The sequence below is a fragment of the Hyla sarda genome, chromosome 1, assembly GCF_029499605.1.
Source record: "Hyla sarda isolate aHylSar1 chromosome 1, aHylSar1.hap1, whole genome shotgun sequence".
Taxonomy (NCBI): Eukaryota; Metazoa; Chordata; class Amphibia; order Anura; family Hylidae; genus Hyla; species Hyla sarda.
The window spans coordinates 208,373,693-208,391,826 of NC_079189.1; the positions used below are offsets into that span (position 1 = coordinate 208,373,693).

At 43.2% G+C, this 18,134-nt stretch overlaps 1 protein-coding gene across 13 annotated transcripts in view; it reads right to left on the reverse strand.

Moving 5' to 3' along the window:
- HERC3 (HECT and RLD domain containing E3 ubiquitin protein ligase 3) overlaps positions 1-18,134 on the reverse strand; it is a 179,786-nt gene that overhangs the window by 57,932 nt on the left and 103,720 nt on the right. The window contains exon 1 of one of the 13 annotated variants that reach the window (XM_056567741.1): positions 17,699-17,779. The exons of 11 other annotated variants lie outside the window; for them this stretch is intronic. The gene's annotated coding sequence lies outside the window, so the exon portion shown is untranslated. Of the gene's footprint in view, positions 1-2,202; positions 2,223-17,698; positions 17,780-18,134 lie in introns of those variants that run through there. One more of the 13 variants, XM_056567749.1, reaches the window with a different exon arrangement.

The window sequence follows — 18,134 nt, forward strand, 5'->3', positions numbered from 1 at the left end:
CAATCTGCATGAAAAATGTCTGGTGTTACCCATAACCACCAATCACAACTCACTCAGCTTTTTATATCTAAACAAGCCCTGGTAAAATGATAGCTGAGCTGTGATTGGTTGTAAAAGGGCAAGACAGTTTTGATTTCAGGCAAAATAATATATATGGTCAAATGGGGGGAATCTATCGCCTGTGTACGCCCGTGTTCGGATGTTAAAAAAAAGTGCTTATTTTTTAACAGATCCCTGTTTTGCTCAAAACTGACTTTTTACAAGTTTACTTGCCAAGCGGGCAGGGCTTTGTGGAAAGGGAAAGTGGCCATCAGATTCACTGGCAGACGTAAGCTTTCCCTGAAATCCATGCCAGCTCCTAGCTTGTGCCGATCCTGGCACAATATTGTTTTTTTCACAAGGATGCTAGAAAAAAAAAAAAAAAACCTTCACTTACCCTCCTGCCCTTCGGTGTCACTGCTCCTGTCTCTATGGTTCGATCCTCATACATCCTGGTGCTGGGGATCGATGCATCATAGTGCCGCTCAGCGAAATGCTGGCTGCAACGGTGTCCACCTAGGATTAGCTGGGCGGCAGTGTGATGTATTGAGCCAAGGCACTAGGAAGAAGCCAACACTAAGCCTGAAAATGAATAAAACTATGTCTAGCTTATATGCTTCCCTGTTTGAAGTACAACTAAAAGACATTTTTGTGAGGTAACCTTCTATGAAAGCAGCTAAACAACTATGTGCTATGTCAGGTGATCAGTGACTGAGAGCGGAGTCCTAACAAAGAATGTGTTATAGCTGGCAGCTTCTCCTCCGCATAATGTAGAGTCAATGGGTGCTCTTCACCGTATTTGGAGATAAAGCAGCAACCCATGTTAACGCAGGGAAGGTAAACTGAAGTGACACCAGTGAGAACTTTGTTTAGGGAAAATGCAGATATGAGGGGTCTTTTCTGTTGTACATCTCCAACCAAATAGTAAAATTATCATAAATAAAAGTTTACATAAGTACAAAACAATACTAAAGTCCATGAATGTATCATTCTGGTAGCTATAGTTACTCAGAATATTTATGTGTTCATATGAACAGTTCAGTCCACACGGTAGTTCATCTAGGCACCAGGTACAAATTGGACTGCATTTTCAATGTGACAGGTTCCCTTTAGAGGGCATAAATGCCAAGTATCCTGGCCTGACTGTAGGTATACATACCCAAACTTGTAGCATTATAAGGATTCTATGTCTAGTGCTCCTAAGCAGACCAGTGTCGCAACACTGTCACACTACAAACCATCCTTGAGTACTCTGATCCTGAAACTTTTTTCTTTCATTTGTCTCCTAACCATATTTAAAATAGGATTTTTTTTTTCACACCCCTGAGACAACAAATATAAACTTTATGCACTGCGTAGAGTGCATAGCTATGACGCCACAGCAGTATTTTACACCATACCATTAATGCTCACTAGATAGAAGTATTTGCTCATGGCTGATTCCTCTGAGCACAATTACATTACGATTACAGAGCTGAGGGCTTATTTCATCTGTCTAGTCATATATGGCTACCTGGACATATGCCCCACCCTGGAAGAGGATTGTAGTGCAGGTCACAGCTAGGAATTCCCCAGAGCAGAACATTTCCCAATGCTATAGAAAGGGACTGCATAACAGGGAAAAGAATACCATTCACTAAGCATTGCATCAGGCTGTAATCTGGAGAGGCAGCATTTTCATTTTCTCTATTGAATTACACAATCTAAACATTGTATATCTCCTAACCAGCTTTGATCCTGTAAATGATCTCAACATATTGGCCTGGCTTGCATGAACAGAGATTGCTATTGGGGTGCCTGACATGGTCTTCTGATCTGTTTTCTGCATCAATATCTTAATCAATAATCTATACTAGTATTGTTTTCTGTTATTTGCCAATTACCACTCCCCCGGTGACTCCGATGTGCTGCTCATGGTCTCTTCTTCCTGGTGATGGGGCCCATTAAGTCCAAATTCTGCTAAGCCAATCACCTGCTAAGGTGGGATATCACTGCGGTTGGCGTTTAGCTGTGCCACAGTGTAAGTGTGACAAGTCGACCACAAGAAGCAGGAAGAAGATGGCTGAGGAGGCCAGGAGCAGGTCACCGGAGGCCCCAGGGGAGAGGCAGGAGGGCAGACCTCTGGAACCCCCAATGATCTCCAGAACAGGGACAGTCTCTTACCTCTGAGTGCTCTGGCCTTCACCTTCAGAGACAAACTGATCTCAACAATGACTGCCTGCCCGGTCAATCACTGGCACTGTGGCCAGCAACTGCCTGACGGATGCAAGCAGTTAGAATTTTATCTTTCAAGTAAATTGGGGGAATCACATGGACATTAGGTTTGGGAGATTAATTAAAGAATCTGGAACTTTGGCAGCTGCCCATGAAAATGACAAACCTGGTGGGCCATTGTCCGTGGGCAACTGTGAAATTTATAACATAGCCTACAACAAAAGTGCTGTGCTTTAGCTTCTCAAAACATATACTGGCAGTCAATGCTGCAACACAGGGCAGTCTTTAATTTTGATTGGACCCTGGGCAAGCAATTCTTTTGGTCTAAAAAAATATTTTTTTGTCCGATCTGTGAACACGTGTTCCCCCTTTGTGAACAATACCACCATACAATGACTGAATAACAACGCCATACCAGAACAGAACAATACCGCCATAACGTGACTTAATAACAACACCATACCATAACAGAACAATACTCCATATGGTGACTAAATAACACTGCCATACCAAAACCGAACAATACCGCCATACAGTGACTGAATAACAACGCCATACTAGAACAGAACAATACCGCCATACAGTGACTGAATAACAACGCCCTACCAGAACAGAACGATACCCTCTATGGTGACTGAATAACACTGCCATACCAAAACCAAACAATACCGCCATACAGTGACTGAATAACACTGCCATACCAAAACCAAACAATACCGCCATACAGTGACTGAATAACACTGCCATACCAAAAGCAAACAATACCGCCATACAGTGACTGAATAACACTGCCATACCAAAACCAAACAATACCGCCATACAGTGACTGAATAACACTGCCATACCAGAACCAAACAATACCGCCATACAGTGACTGAATAACACTGCCATACCAAAACCAAACAATACTACCATACAGTGACTGAATAACACTGCCATATCAAAACCTAACAATACCGCCATACAGTGACTGAATAACAACGCCATACCAGAACAATACCGTCATACAGTGACTGAATAACAATGCCATACCAGAACAGAACAATACCGTCATACAGTTACTGAATAACAACGCCATAACTGAACAGAACAATACAGCCATATCATGACTTAATAACAACGCCATACCAGAACAATATCGCCATACCTTAACTAACACTTCAATAACACATACTGTGACCGAATAACACACATCTATTCACACACACACAAATATTTATCCATAACCCCCTTCCCATGCAGGACATATTTCTCACACATGCATGGTATATATCAGCGTTGCCCAACCAGGGTGTCTCCAGCTGTTGCAAAACTACAACTCCCAGCATGTCCAATTGCAGTTTTGCAACAGCTGGAGGCACCCTGAGAAACACTGGTGTATAATATATATATATATATATATATATATATATATATATATATATATATTTATATTAGAGCTGGGCGGTATGACCAAAAATGGTCGGCTCCTTACATGACAGTGCGCTCAGCCTATCACCGGCCGCTGCGGCCGGTGATAGGCTGACGGCTCTGTGATGTTCCCATCCCCAGCGTGAGGCAATTATCGGAGCAATGGCGGAACGAAGGAAGGTAAGTTAAAGTTTCATTTTGTTTATTTTTGCAGCCTGGGCACAAGGAATATGTAGTACAGTACAGAGTTCCAGCGCCGGCGGCCCGCAACTCACAGGAGGACGAAGGGAGCGGTGCTTGGGGGTGACATATGATTAGTTACCCGATGTGGGGACAGCGCGCTGCGGCTGATAATTCATTCATTCTAGGAGGGGGGGGGAATAGGAAAAAGGGGCCCAAATGGTATTGCGGTATGGGAAAAATTCATATCAAAACAGGGAAAAAATTTCGGTATTCGGTATGAACCGTTATACAGCCCAGCACTAATAAATAAATAAAAAAGAATAAAAAAAATAATTATATATATATATATATAAAAAAAATAATTATATATATATATATATATATATATATATATATATATATATATATATATATTCATTCAATTTCCACCCAATCCTTCACGTACAGGCACTTACAGGGAGCGCCATTGGCTCTGTCTTCCACAAGCACTGGAGACAGTAGCAGGATTGGACGGTAGGGAGGCGCCAGGACGGTGTTCCTTTTGCGCAGCCAACACAGTGCTGGCAGGAGGTTTGATGGGGATTTTGCGCGTGCGGGGTGTGAGGGACGGGGGGGGTCTCGGTTTCCATGCCGCTAACACTGTAGTGGTGTAGCGGGGTGCTGGGGGTTTGCCCGTGCTTACACAGTAGCGGGCCTGGAGTAGAGGGGGAGGGGCGGTTCTTCTTGCATGTCTTACAGGTAGTGGGGCCTGAGTGAGGGGTGCTGCGCTGTGCTCTTCAGCCATGGACTGTTGGCGGCGGCTAGCTTCTTCAGAGTGGGGCCCTAGGGATAGCTGCTTTGGGCCCCCAGGAATGACAGGGCCCAGGGCAGCTGCCCCTTTTACCCTGCGTTTAAGACATCCCTGCTGCAACATAAGAGCAAGGTAGGCTAAAGGTATGTATTAAGAATATGTTAAACAAAGTAAGCACTGCAGTATAGGGGTTTTCCAGGAAATTAAAAACAGTGGCTCCCCGTCTGCTACAAACCCAGGCATATTTACTTAATGAAGCCAATTGCAAACTTGTTTATGCTGCCACTCTCTACCAATGAGAAATGATAAACGGAGCTGGGAATACCCCTTTAAAGGAGAACTCCAGAATACAAAAATTGTCCCCCATACTTCCGGCAGTATGGGGGACAATTTTTGTATTCTGGAGTTCTCCTTTAAGGGCAAATTTTGTAAGTACACTGGGAGCTTTCCTTATGTACACACTAAACATTGGGGAAAAAACATGACATGAATGTAGCCTATATCACCATGTGAGTCTATAACAAAATGAAAAGCATGCAGACAAAACACTTTACATGTACAAGCATTGAGAAACCTCTCTCCACAATTACCAGTCACCATACAACATAATATAGGACGCTTTTATTGTCTACATTCTAGTAAACCCAACAGCATGTAGTATAATAGACATATCAGGTAAGCTGACAGATCCTCTATAAAGTGTACATAAACCTTAGAGTGTTATACAGCTTATGTATAGGTGGAATTTACAGAACTAGTTTAGCAACTCTCTACATACTTTGCCTCATGTATCTTGTAGTAAGGAGTAACACCCTGAAGTAGGGTCCCAAAGATGGCTTTGCCTGGAAGCTTGCACACATCTACTGAGCTCTACAGGGTCCAGTTAGTTTACCTAAAATTCTGTAAATGCAACAGAAACAAGAAAAACTTACAGAATATGATCCCTTTAGGCTAAGTTTGTACTTGGTTTTTATGTGGCCCAAAAAAACACAAGAAAAAAAAACGCACGGCATTTTCCAGTGTTTGGCGTTTTAGTGTTTTGCAGTAGTACTGGAAAAAAATGATGTATTTCACAAAATCTATATTTTTTATCGAAATTTTAATTAATTTTAAATTTTTTAATTTTTCTCTCTATTTATTTTTTTTTTTTTTTTTTTTTTTAAGGTAATTCTACTACTCCCAGCATGGAACAGGCTCCTCCATGATGGGAGTAGTAGAACCTGTACTAATAGATTGCCCCGAGTGTCACTCCTGACACCCAATGCGGTCATCCATAATATAGCAGAGATGCAGAGCGGCTCTATACAGCACTCGCATCTCTACTCTGTACTCCGGTCCAGCCAGTGATGTGAATAGAATTCACATAACTTATACATATTTTCTGCCCAGAGTGGTGATTGGCCGGATGGTGGCAGCAAATACCCGCTCTCAGAGGGAAATATGAATGAGTGATGTTCTATTCATATCAGTGGCCGGCCGGAGTATAGTGCAGAGATGCGAGTGCAGGAGAAAGCTGATCCGCATCTCTGCAATAGAGTGACACCCGCTGTGATCTGTCCTTAACTGCAGGTACTACTACTCCCAACATGGAGCACACTCTGCTCCATGCTGGGAGCTGTAGTACCTGCATTAAAAGACAGATCGCAGCAAGTGTAACTTCTGACATCTGTTGTGATCTGTCTATTAATGCAGGAACCATCTGGCCAATCACAGCTCTCTGCGGGAAATACGAATAGGTGTATATATACGACAGAAAAAAAAGATACATTTTGTTAGATAGAATGTTTTCTATCACTACTGTATCTTAATTTTTTTATGGTACCCTACAAATTTTTTTTAAAGGGATCGCTTAAGTCCAAAAATAGTCTTCTATGGGAGAAAAACGCCAGGATTTCAGGGGGAAAAAAACGCCATAGGCTCAACAGGCTGCAACTTTGCAAAACCGGCAAGGAGCTAAAAAAAAAAAAAAAAAAGAAAAAAAAGTGAAAAAATGCCAAAAGGATTTAAAAAAAACGCCAAACTAGAAAAACGCTAAGTGGAAAAAGAATTTAGCGATTTCTCATTGATTTACAGCTAACATCTGGCCGCGTGGAGGCCATGGGGGCCATTTTGGCGTTTTTTGGGGAAAAACGCACAAAGAAACTAAGTGTAAACTTAGCCTTAGCCTATAGATCTGTTAAGGAAGAGGTTAAAAAAAGAAGGCTTCCTCAACACATAAAGAAAGGTATCTCTGGCAGGCATTGGGTAGGTTCACACTTAAAAAAATATCCTTCCACTTGTGTTTTTAGCAAAGTGTCCAAATGTGCTAAATGTGGTCACTTTTAAAATATCATTGGCACTCTGAAATAAATGGATCCTGCAGCTGGACGCTGTGACATAAATTTGCATACCAATAAGTCAGTTTCCAACATATAGCACAAGTGGAAGGCTATTCGCTAGTGTAACACTAGCCTTAGAGTATGTTCCCACGAGCGGATCTCCAGCGCGTATTACGTGTTATCGGCGGTTAATTGCTCAAGCCTGGATTTTAGGCTTGGAGCAATCAATCGACAATCAGATGCACAGGAGGCAGGTAAGGGACCCTCCTGTTGTGTTCTGCTAATCGGAACAACGCGATTTTACCGCGATCGTCCCGATCAGCCCGATTGAGCTGCCGGGAAGCTTTTGCTTTCACTCTAGACGCGGCGATCAACTCTGATCGTCGATGTCCGGCATTAGCCACGGGTCCTGGTAGCTTATAGCAACCGGGACCCACCGGGTATGATACGAGCTCACCTGCTGAGTGCACGTCATACCTCGGGAGCCACATATGGATGTTTATAAACGTTAAAGAGTACCTGTCGCCAAACTAAACTTTTAATATATTGTTCCTTATGTAATTATAAGACACTTTGCTATTTACTTGCTGTTAAAATTCTCAATCTTTACATGTTTTTAATGTGATTGAAAAAAAATGCCCACTAGGTAGCTCTGTTCTGTTTCCTGCCACAAGTCAGTTAGCTTGGCCTCCACCCGGACTTGCAGAAGTCCAAACTCATGAATAGTGTGCGGGGCATGGCAAGGCACAGCTCTCGCAGGCTTCAGTGAAGCTGCACCTGCTGGGGAACACCCATTTTCTCCTGTCGGGAGCTCACACAATGTGAGCAAAGGGAAAAGGTATGATACACAGCTTTTAAGAGCGTGGAAAAATTTTTAAGGGCAGGAGGAGTGTTAGGAGTAGTTAGGAAATATAATCTGAGTTAGTTTAGAAAATATGGTTTGATGACAGGTACTCTTTGAACAAACAAAAAAAAAAAGAATTGTTGCTCTAAATCAAGATTGCCTAGGCTATAAGAAGATCGCAAAGACCCTAAAGCTGAGCTGTAGCATGGTGGGCAAGTCCATACAGACATTTCACATTACAGGTTCCACTCAGAATGGGCCACGTCATGGTCGATCAAAGTTGAGTGCATGTGCTCAGCGTCATATTCAGAGGCTGTCTTTGGGTAATACATGTATGAGTGCTGCCAGCATTGCTGCAGATGTTGAAGGGGTGGGGTCAGCTTGTCAGTACTCAAACCATACGTCGCGCACTGCATAAAGTTGGTCTGCATGGCTGTCGTAGGAAAAACAGCCTCATCTAAAGAGCATGCTCAAGACTCGAGCGGATGGTAGGGTTATTTATAAAATCACTTTGGGGGGAATTTATCACTGTATATAGAGCTTTTTTTTGTCTATTTTTTAACACTAAAATTTGTGCAAGAGTTTTGCGTGTTTTTTGGTGCAAAATCTGATAGAATTCTTCATAGCCATGTCTACGGTTAAGTTTACCATAGAGCACTTTCTACTGTAGAATCAAATTTTTTTTGTGTTTTTTTTTTTTTTAACGCAAATGTGCAAATGCACTTTTCTTGCACAATTATACACCACCTCGGAGGACACGTACCAAAGTGTTCTAAATCATCTGAGAAGTGAAACTTGCGTTCCCCTTTGTATTTTGAAAACATAATATATTAACTATTTTGGGACAGTTAGGACTACTACTCCCATCACGATGGGAGTTATAGTCAAGGGGCTGAGGGGCAGATCGCACCAGGTCATTCTCCAGAGACCCGCTGCGATCTGCATTTATTAACTGTAAAAGCCGGTGGCACATGCGGCTACACTAAGATCCCCTCCGGCTCCTGTATATACCGCTCATAATTCATTCAATGTAACAGCTGTATACAGGAGCAGGCAGGCAGTGCAGTGTAGCCGCATGTGCCGCCGGCTTTTACAGTTTATAAATGCAGATCGCAGCGGGTCTCTGGAAAATGAACCGGTGTGATCTGCCCCTCAGCCCCTGGACTATAACTTCCAACATGGACGGAGTCTGTCCATGATAGGAGTAGTAGTCCAAAAAGTTCCGCAGCCGGGGATGTGCAAGTGCCATCCCTCAGCGCAGCGGTACTATAACTACTCCCATCATGGGACAGACTCTGTCCCATGATGGGAGTAGTAGTCCAAGGGCAGAGGGACAGATCGAGCTACACAGTCCAGGCCTGACTGTTCTCATTATGTGTTTAGCTTAATGGGAACAGAGGCTTTCTGGCAGTGTGTTCCCAAACATGGAGACTCCAGCTGTTGCTTAACTACAGCCCCCATGATGGGAGTGGTAGTTCAGCAACAATTTGATTCTCCTTTTTGAACACGCTGCATTATGTGCGCTCTCCCCAGGGGAGAGCGCAAATAATGTACTAAACCATATTTTTTGTTTTTCTTTTCTTCTCATTTCAGATTCGTGAATGCAGAGGACTACATCAGATTCGGTGAACTGCGACGATGACCAGCGGTTTTTTTTTATTTCAATAAAATGGTTAACGAGGGCGGTGGGGGAGTGTTTTTTTTAAATAAAAATTTTTTTTCAATGTGTTGTGTTTTTTATAATTGAATTTTCAGGATTAGTAGTGGAAGCCGTCTTATAGCCCCAAAATCAGCTAATGCTAACCTCTAATTATTACCCCGGTACCCACCGCCACAGGGATGCCGGGGTGAGCCGTTACCAACAGGCCCCTAGCATCAAAAATGGTGCTCCTGGGCCTAGGTGGTAACAGGCTTGCGTTAATTAGGCTGGAGAGGGCAAGTAACAATGGTCCTCGCCTACCCTGGCAACTTCAGGCTGTTGGTGCTTGGTTGGTATCTGGCTGATACTGAAAATAGCCAGATGCCAACCAAGCAGCAACAGCCTGACGTTACCAGGGTGGGCGAGGACCATTGTTACTGGCCCTCCCCTGCCTAAATAACACTAGCCTGTTATTGCCTAGGCCCAGGAGCGCCATTTTTGATGCTCCGGGCCTGTTGGAACCGGCTCTTCCTGACACCCCTGTGGCGGTGGATACCGGGGTAATAATTCGGGGTTAGCGCCAGGGCTGTGGAGTCGAGGAGTCGGGCAAAATTTTGGGTACCTGGAGTCGGAGTCGGCAAACAATGCACCGACTCCTACTAAATTTTGATTGGAATAAAAAAAAAAAAAAAAAAGCAAGTTTAAACCCTTAACGACGCAGGACATATATTTACGTCCTGCGCCGGCTCCCGCGATATGAAGCGGGATCGCGCCGCGATCCCGCATCATATCGCGTCGGTCCCGGCGCTCATCAACGGCCAGGACCCGTGGCTAATACCACACATCGCCGATCGCGGCGATGTGCGGTATTAACCCTTTAGAAGCGGCGGTCAAAGCTGACCGCCGCTTCTAAAGTGAAAGTGACCCGGCTGCTCAGTCGGGCTGTTCGGGACGCCACGATTTCACCGCGGCGGTCCCGAACAGCTGACAGGACACCGGGAGGGCCCTTACCTGCCTCCTCGGTGTCCGATCGGCGAATGACTGCTCCGTGCCTGAGATCCAGGCAGGAGCAGTCAAGCGCCGATAACACTGATCACAGACGTGTTAATACACGCCTGTGATCTGTGTAAAAGATCAGTGTGTGCAGTGTTATAGGTCCCTATGGGACCTATAACACTGCAACATTTTTTAAAAAAAAAAGTGTTAATAAAGGTCATTTAACCCCTTCCCTAATAAAAGTTTGAATCACCCCCCTTTTCCCATAAAAAAAAAATAAAACAGTGTAAAAAAATATAAAAATAAACATATGTGGTATCGCCGCGTGCGTAAATGTCCGAACTATAAAAATATATCATTATTTAAACCGCACGGTCAATGGCGTACGGGCAAAAAAATTCCAAAGTCCAAAAAACGTATTTTGGTCACTTTTTATACCATTAAAAAATGAATAAAAAGTGATCAAAAAGTCCGATCAAAACAAAAATCATACCGATAAAAACCAGATCATGGCGCAAAAAATGAGTCCTCATACCGCCCTGTATGTGGAAAAATAAAAAAGTTATAGGGGTCAGAAGATGACAATTTTAACCCCTTAACGACGCAGGACGCATATTTACGTCCTGCGCCGGCTCCCGCGATATGAAGCGGGATCGCGCCGCGATCCCGCATCATATCGCGTGGGTCCCGGCACTAATCAACGGCCGGGACCCGCGGCTAATACCACACATCGCCGATCGCGGCGATGTGCGGTATTAACCCTTTAGAAGCGGCGGTCAAAGCTGACCGCCGCTTCTAAAGTGAAACTGAAAGTATCCCGGCTGCTCAGTCGGGCTGTTCGGGACCGCCGCGGTGAAATCGCGGCGTCCCGAACAGCTGATCGGACACCGGGAGGGCTCTTACCTGCCTCCTCGGTGTCCGATCGACGAATGACTGCTCCGTGCCTGAGATCCAGGCAGGAGCAGTCAAGCGTCGATAATGCTCATCACAGGCGTGTTAATACACGCCTGTGATCAGGATGAGAGATCAGTGTGTGCAGTGTTATAGGTCCCTATGGGACCTATAACACTGCAAAAAAAAAAGTAAAAAAAAAGTGTTAATAAAGGTCATTTAACCCCTTCCCTAATAAAAGTTTGAATCACCCCCCTTTTCCCATAAGAAAAATAAAACAGTGTAAAAAAAAAAAATAAATAAACATATGTGGTATCGCCGCGTGCGTAAATGTCCGAACTATAAAAATATATCATTAATTAAGCCGTACGGTCAATGGCGTAAGCGCAAAAAAATTCCAAAGTCCAAAAAAGCGTATTTTGGTAACTTTTTATAACATTAAAAAATGAATAAAAAGTGATCAAAAAGTCAGATCAAAACAAAAATCATACCAATAAAAACTTCAGATCACGGCGCAAAAAATTAGTCCTCATACTGCCCCGTACGTGGAAAAATAAAAAAGTTATAGGGGTCAGAAGATGACATTTTTAAACGTATAAATTTTCCTGCATGTAGATTTTTTCCAGAAGTGCGACAAAATCAAACCTATATAAGTAGGGTATCATTTTAACCGTATGGACCTACAGAATAATGATAAGGTGTAATTTTTACCGAAATATGCACTGCGTAGAAACGGAAGCCCCCAAAAGTTTCAAAATGGCGTTTTTTTTTTCGATTTTGTCGCACAATGATTTTTTTTTCCGTTTCGCCGTGCATTTTTGGGTAAAATGACTAATGTCACTGCAAAGTAGAATTGGCGACGCAAAAAATAAGCCATAATATGGATTTTTAGGTGGAAAATTGAAAGGGTTATGATTTTTTAAAGGTAAGGAGGAAAAAACGAAAGTGCAAAAACGGAAAAACCCTGAGTCCTTAAGGGGTTAAACGTGTAAATTTTCCTGCATGTAGTTATGATTTTTTCCAGAAGTGCGACAAAATCAAACCTATATAAGTAGGGTATCATTTTAACCGTATGGACCTACAGAATAATGATAAGGTGTAATTTTTACCGAAATATGCACTGCGTAGAAACAGAAGCCCCCAAAAGTTACAAAATGGCGTTTTTTCTCCGATTTTGTCGCACAATGATTTTTTTTTCCGTTTCGCCGTGCATTTTTGGGTAAAATGACTAATGTCACTGCAAAGCAGAATTGGCGACGCAAAAAATAAGCCATAATATGGATTTTTAGGTGGAAAATTGAAAGGGTTATGATTTTTAAAGGTAAGGAGGAAAAAACGAAAGTGCAAAAACGGAAAAACCCTGAGTCCTTAAGGGGTTAAATGTCCAAATTCACAAAAAGTTATAATTAATGACTTCTCTACTGTAAGAATAAAGATCAAAGCATGCAGTGCCTCACGTAACCGCAAAACGAACACGTTAAGTGACCGTGAAGAAGCATGCTTTTCATGTGCTTTACTATATGGCACACAACGCACAATTAGGAGCAGCAATACTTATACTTTCCATAGTGTTGTGTTCTGCTGTTACAGGGAACCCATGGGTAACCTAGCCTCTCACTGATAAGGGATTAAGTAACTAATTTTTTGCAGGACTAGAGACACTTGTATAAGTGAAGGGAATGGAGGGTCAATAGTTCAAGGCTGAAGCTCTAAACCATTGGAAAAACTGCTGCCATTCAGTTAAGACTATAAAAACTTGTAATCTCGATTGTTAGCTTAAAGGGGTACTCTGCCCCTAGACATCTTATCCCCTATCCAAAGGATAGGGGATAAGATGTCAGATCGCCAGGGTCCCGCTGCTGGGGACCCCCGGGATCGCTGCTGCGGCACCGCGCTATCATTACTGCACAGAGCAAGTTTGCTCTGTGCGTAATGACAGGCGATACACGGGCCGGAGCATTGTTACGTCATGGCTCCGCCCCTCGTGATGTCACAGCCGTCCCCTCAATATATGTCTATGGGAGGGGGAGTTGTGGTCGTCACGCCCCCTTCCATAGACTTGCATTAAGAGGGCGGGCCGTGACGGCACGAGGGGGCGGGGCCATGATGTCACACTGCTTCGTCCCCTGTATCGCCCGTCATTACGCTCTGTGTAGTAATGAAAGCGTGGTGCCGCAGCGGCGATCCCGGGGGTCCCCAGCAGCGGGACCCCGGCGATCTGACATCTTATCCCCTATCCTTTGGATAGGGGATAAGATGTCTAGGGGCGGAGTACCACTTTAAACATGACTGAGGGATTCTACTAGGGAAATCATGTTTTATAATAAATGCCCCTTCCTGGATCCTCCCACTGTCCTATCTTCAGCAGCAGATCAGCACACAAACTGTTCAATACAGTAGACTGTTGGCTTCCCAGCCAGTAGTCCTGTGGTAATGACATGTATGTTGCCTTTCTTTCCTTCAAAGAATGTATAAAATACATTCTCATATTAATACAGAGGAGTCGGGGAGTCGGAAGTACAAAAAACTCCAGTCGGCTTTGGAACATTTATCTACCGACTCCACAGCCCTGGTTAGCGCTAGAAGATTTTGGGGCTAACGCTAAGCCCTGGCATAGTAATGGATTATGTCTACAAGATGACTTCCACTACTTAGCCTGAAAATTCAATTATAAAAAACACAACACATTGATTGACATTTAAAAAAAACTCTGTTCATCATCGCAATCTGCCGAATCTGACACAGTCCTCTGCATTCACGTATCTAAAAATGAGAAGAAAACAAAAATAATAAAACTACAACCATTTCTGTGATTTCTACACTATCAAAAAGCTGGTGTGAAATTTTTGATGTAAACTGGACTCTCACCCCTTTGAAAATATCATGTAAAGCAGACAATATATACGTGGACACGCCCACTTTTACAAAACTGACGTGAACAGTGTAAACCGCGGCACAAAGCTCTTTGAAAATGTGATCGATACTTTTCACGCCAAAAGGTTGATTAATAGGGAATCCTTTTGGATTTTTTCATTAAGCACATTGTGGCCGAGAGGACTTAATGAGATAATAGAAAAAACACTTTAAATACATGTTTAAATATAAAATGCTTTCTGATTGATGAAGCTCCCATTAGAAAAGAGATACAGATAGTATAATTTTAATAATATTTTTAGACAACTTTTGATTATTTGTTATGTCATTTGTATGTTAATTTATGTACATTTATTATGATGTCATTTCCGGTCCCAAACACGTATATATTGACGGACTTTTAATTTATAACATGTCTGAAGAAGAGGACTGAGCGTCCTTGAAATGCGTTACATGTATTCATAAAGCAAAAGATTTATCCATTTTGGTTGTGGACAGCACTGCAAATTCCCCACCTTTGTACCTGCTGGTGCAACAAACCTGTTCCCTTATTCCCACACTGCTGCGAGGGCGGGTCTAGCTGCAGTCCCAAGTGATCACCCACGCAACCATCCAAAAGGTCTTTCCACACCTACTACTATGAGCATTGCGCCTCAAATCAGCACAACAGGATCCGGTGAGTCTCTCTCTGTCTTTGGGGCCCGTCCTGTTTAATACTGTTCTTCACAGTGGAGCACTTTGTCTCTTTCTCTCTTCTCATTAAAAAATCTTAATCCTTCCAATAGTTATTAGCTTCTGAAGTTGAGTTGTTGTTTTCTGTCTAACTGCTTTCTGATGACTCACGTCCCGGGAGCTGTGCAGTTCCTATGGGGATATTATCCCATCATGCACAGCTCCCGGGACGTGACATCATCATTGAGCAGTTAGACAGAAAACTTCAGAAGCTAATAACTATTGGAAGGATTAAGATTTTTTAATAGAAGTAATTTACAAATCTGTTTAACTTTCCGGAGCCAGTTGATATATATAATAAAAGGTTTTGCCTGGAATACCCCTTTAAGCCCTGATTATCATCATACAGCATCATAGCGTTTAAATGCCTCCTTTAGGAAAAATCAGGGTCACTATGCGAGCAAGAGTAAGAGAGTCGACGGCTTAAAGGAGATGTCCAGCGCAGACTTTTTCTATTCTGTCCAGCCCAGGCTGCAAAAAAAGACAAAACAAACTTTCACTTACCTCCATATGTTCTCCCGGTGCTCAGCAACAGCTGATCGGTCGGCCGAGCTGTTTACTTCCTACTTCCTTTAGCCCGGTACGTCACACGGCGCTTCAGCCTATCCCTGGCCGAGGCGGGACATCGCTGCGGCCGGTGATAGGCTGAAGCGCCGTGTGAAGTACCGGGCCGACCGATCAGCAGTTGTGGAGCTCTGGGAGAACATATGGAGGTAAGTGAAAGTTTAGTTTTTTTGCCGCCCGGGCCGGACGAAATAGAAAAAGTCTGCGCCGGACATCTCCTTTAAATGGGGATGCCCTTTTCAGGCTGGGACCTTTGCTGTATGGCAGGGACAGAATTTAGGGTGAGGTTCTAAGGGACATTGGTTCAATTGTTGATTTATGAGCCTTGTTTCGGTAAAAATGACACATTGGGGGTCATTTACTACAGTGATCCGATGGTCTTTTCTCAGGGTTATGGCCAAATTGTGTTGCAAGCTTTGTGCGCCAGAATTTGCAACCAAAAAAAATCCAACCAACTCTCCATTTCATTTAGAATACCCGAATAAGGGTGGTTTGTAGTTTTTATTGATAACACTATTCATAAAAAAAATTTCTGCTATAGGAAGTGACCAAAAATACGCAATTTTGGACTTTCCTATTTATTTTACGTTTACATCATTAACATTATATTTTAATAGTTCAGACATTTACGCACACGGCGATACCACATACTTTTATATTAATTTTTGTTTACATAATTTTATTTAGAAAATGGGGGAGGGGGAATTCAAACTTTTTTTTTAGTGGAGGGGCTTAGAAACATTTATTAACTTTTTTGTTATTTTTTTTGTTCTTTTTTTTTTTTCCTTACACTTTTTTCACTTCTTTTTAGGGGACTGTTACATGCAGTTCTCAGATTGCAAACACTGAACAATGCAGCTCCATGTACCAGCATTGATCAGTGTTATCGGCGTTCCACTGCTACATCCTGCCATGGATGAATGCAGCATAGGAGTGGCCCCAGAAGATAAGAGACTTCCCTTCATCCTTACAGCTGATCAGGGCCCCATGATTTTGCTGCGAGTGTATTGATCAGCTTTCTTGAGCTACTGGCATTTAGATTTTGCCACTTTTGGATGCCGCCATCAACTCTGATTGCAGTGTCCAAAGGGTTGATGCTAGACATTGGCCTGATCGCCATTAGCCACGGATCCTGGCTGCTTCACCATCCCTGGGGCAGGAGTGTCCCCCGGGAATGGCGTAAATAAAGATTTTACCCTATATAACGCTTTGCCAAGAGTTATATAGGGTAAAATCTGATGATTGGTTCCCTTTAAGGAACTTACAGGTACGTAATGCTGCCAGGTAGGTAGGGTCCCCCAGGTAGGTAGTACCCCATGTAGGTAATGTTCCCCCACAATTAGGTTAGGCGGCAGCTGTTCCCCCACAATTAGGTTAAGCGGCAGCTGTTCCCCCACAATTATGTAAGGCGGCAGCTGTTCCCCCACAATTAGGTTAGGTGGCAGATGTTCCCCCCACAATTACGTTAGGCAGCAGATGTTCCCCCTACAATTGGGTTAGGCAACAGATGCTCCCCCACAATTGGGTAAGGCGGCAGATGTTCCCCACAATTGGGTTAGGCGGCAGATGTTCCCCCACAATTGGGTTAGGCGGCAGATGTTCCCCCACAATTGGGTTAGGCGGCAGATGTTCCCCCACAATTGGGTTAGGCGGCAGATGTTCCCCCACAATTAGGTTAGGCAATTGCCTTGTTCCCCCACCCCTGGATCCGCCACTGAATTCCGAAGTGAACAGGATTCTGCTGCACAGTGCACATAACAGAATTTCATTGATGGAGCTTCATGCTATAGGAATCAACTCAGCAGAATACCACATGAAATAAATTGCCATCTATGGGGATCGTGAATGTCCATGCGATCCGAACGCTGATTGATTCAATTGGCACTGGCCGGCTGCCCTTGGAAGTGCATTGTATATAAAAGGTAAGTAAATGAAGAGATTGACACAGTATACACTTGTCATGGTGATGCTGACGCCTTCAACCCTAGTTACGTTTATATGCAAGCGTGGTGGGTTTGTCTGTCTTGTTGCACGCAGAAACTCATTGCGAGTCTTTATTAAAGGGGTACTCCGGTGGAAAACTTTTTTCTTTTAAATCAACTGGTGCCAGAAAGTTAAACAGATTTGTAAATTAAAATATTATTTTATTGGCAAGCGCTGTATCAGACACATTAAAAACTGATGGCTGTATAGTTAGAACTGACCTGTATAAGCAGTGGGAAATGAGAAGACCCTGATGATACAGATCGAGCTGTGAGCGATATGAGGGAGGGTTCTCAAAGTAGCTACAAAAGATACAAATAGCCTCGGTGTTTAAAATGGTATATGTATCAAATGAAATAGACTGTTTGTATCAAGACTGCATAATGTACCTGCTAGAAGTCAGACGCGATGGTGCATGCAGTAAGTGGTAGAGATGTGCTGATGCAGGTATCAGAACGGCTGCTATCAGAGGCTGAAGGAGTGATGTTTCTGCGGTGTGAGCAATATAATTTTTGATTAATCAATTTGTATCTAGTACAAAGAACTATTGTTAGTTATAGTCATATCACTCCTATTTGTACCTGGTAGGGAGCTGCTTTATTGTATCGCGGGTCCGTAGCGATGTTATAGTAGAGGATGCTTTATGCTGGTACACGC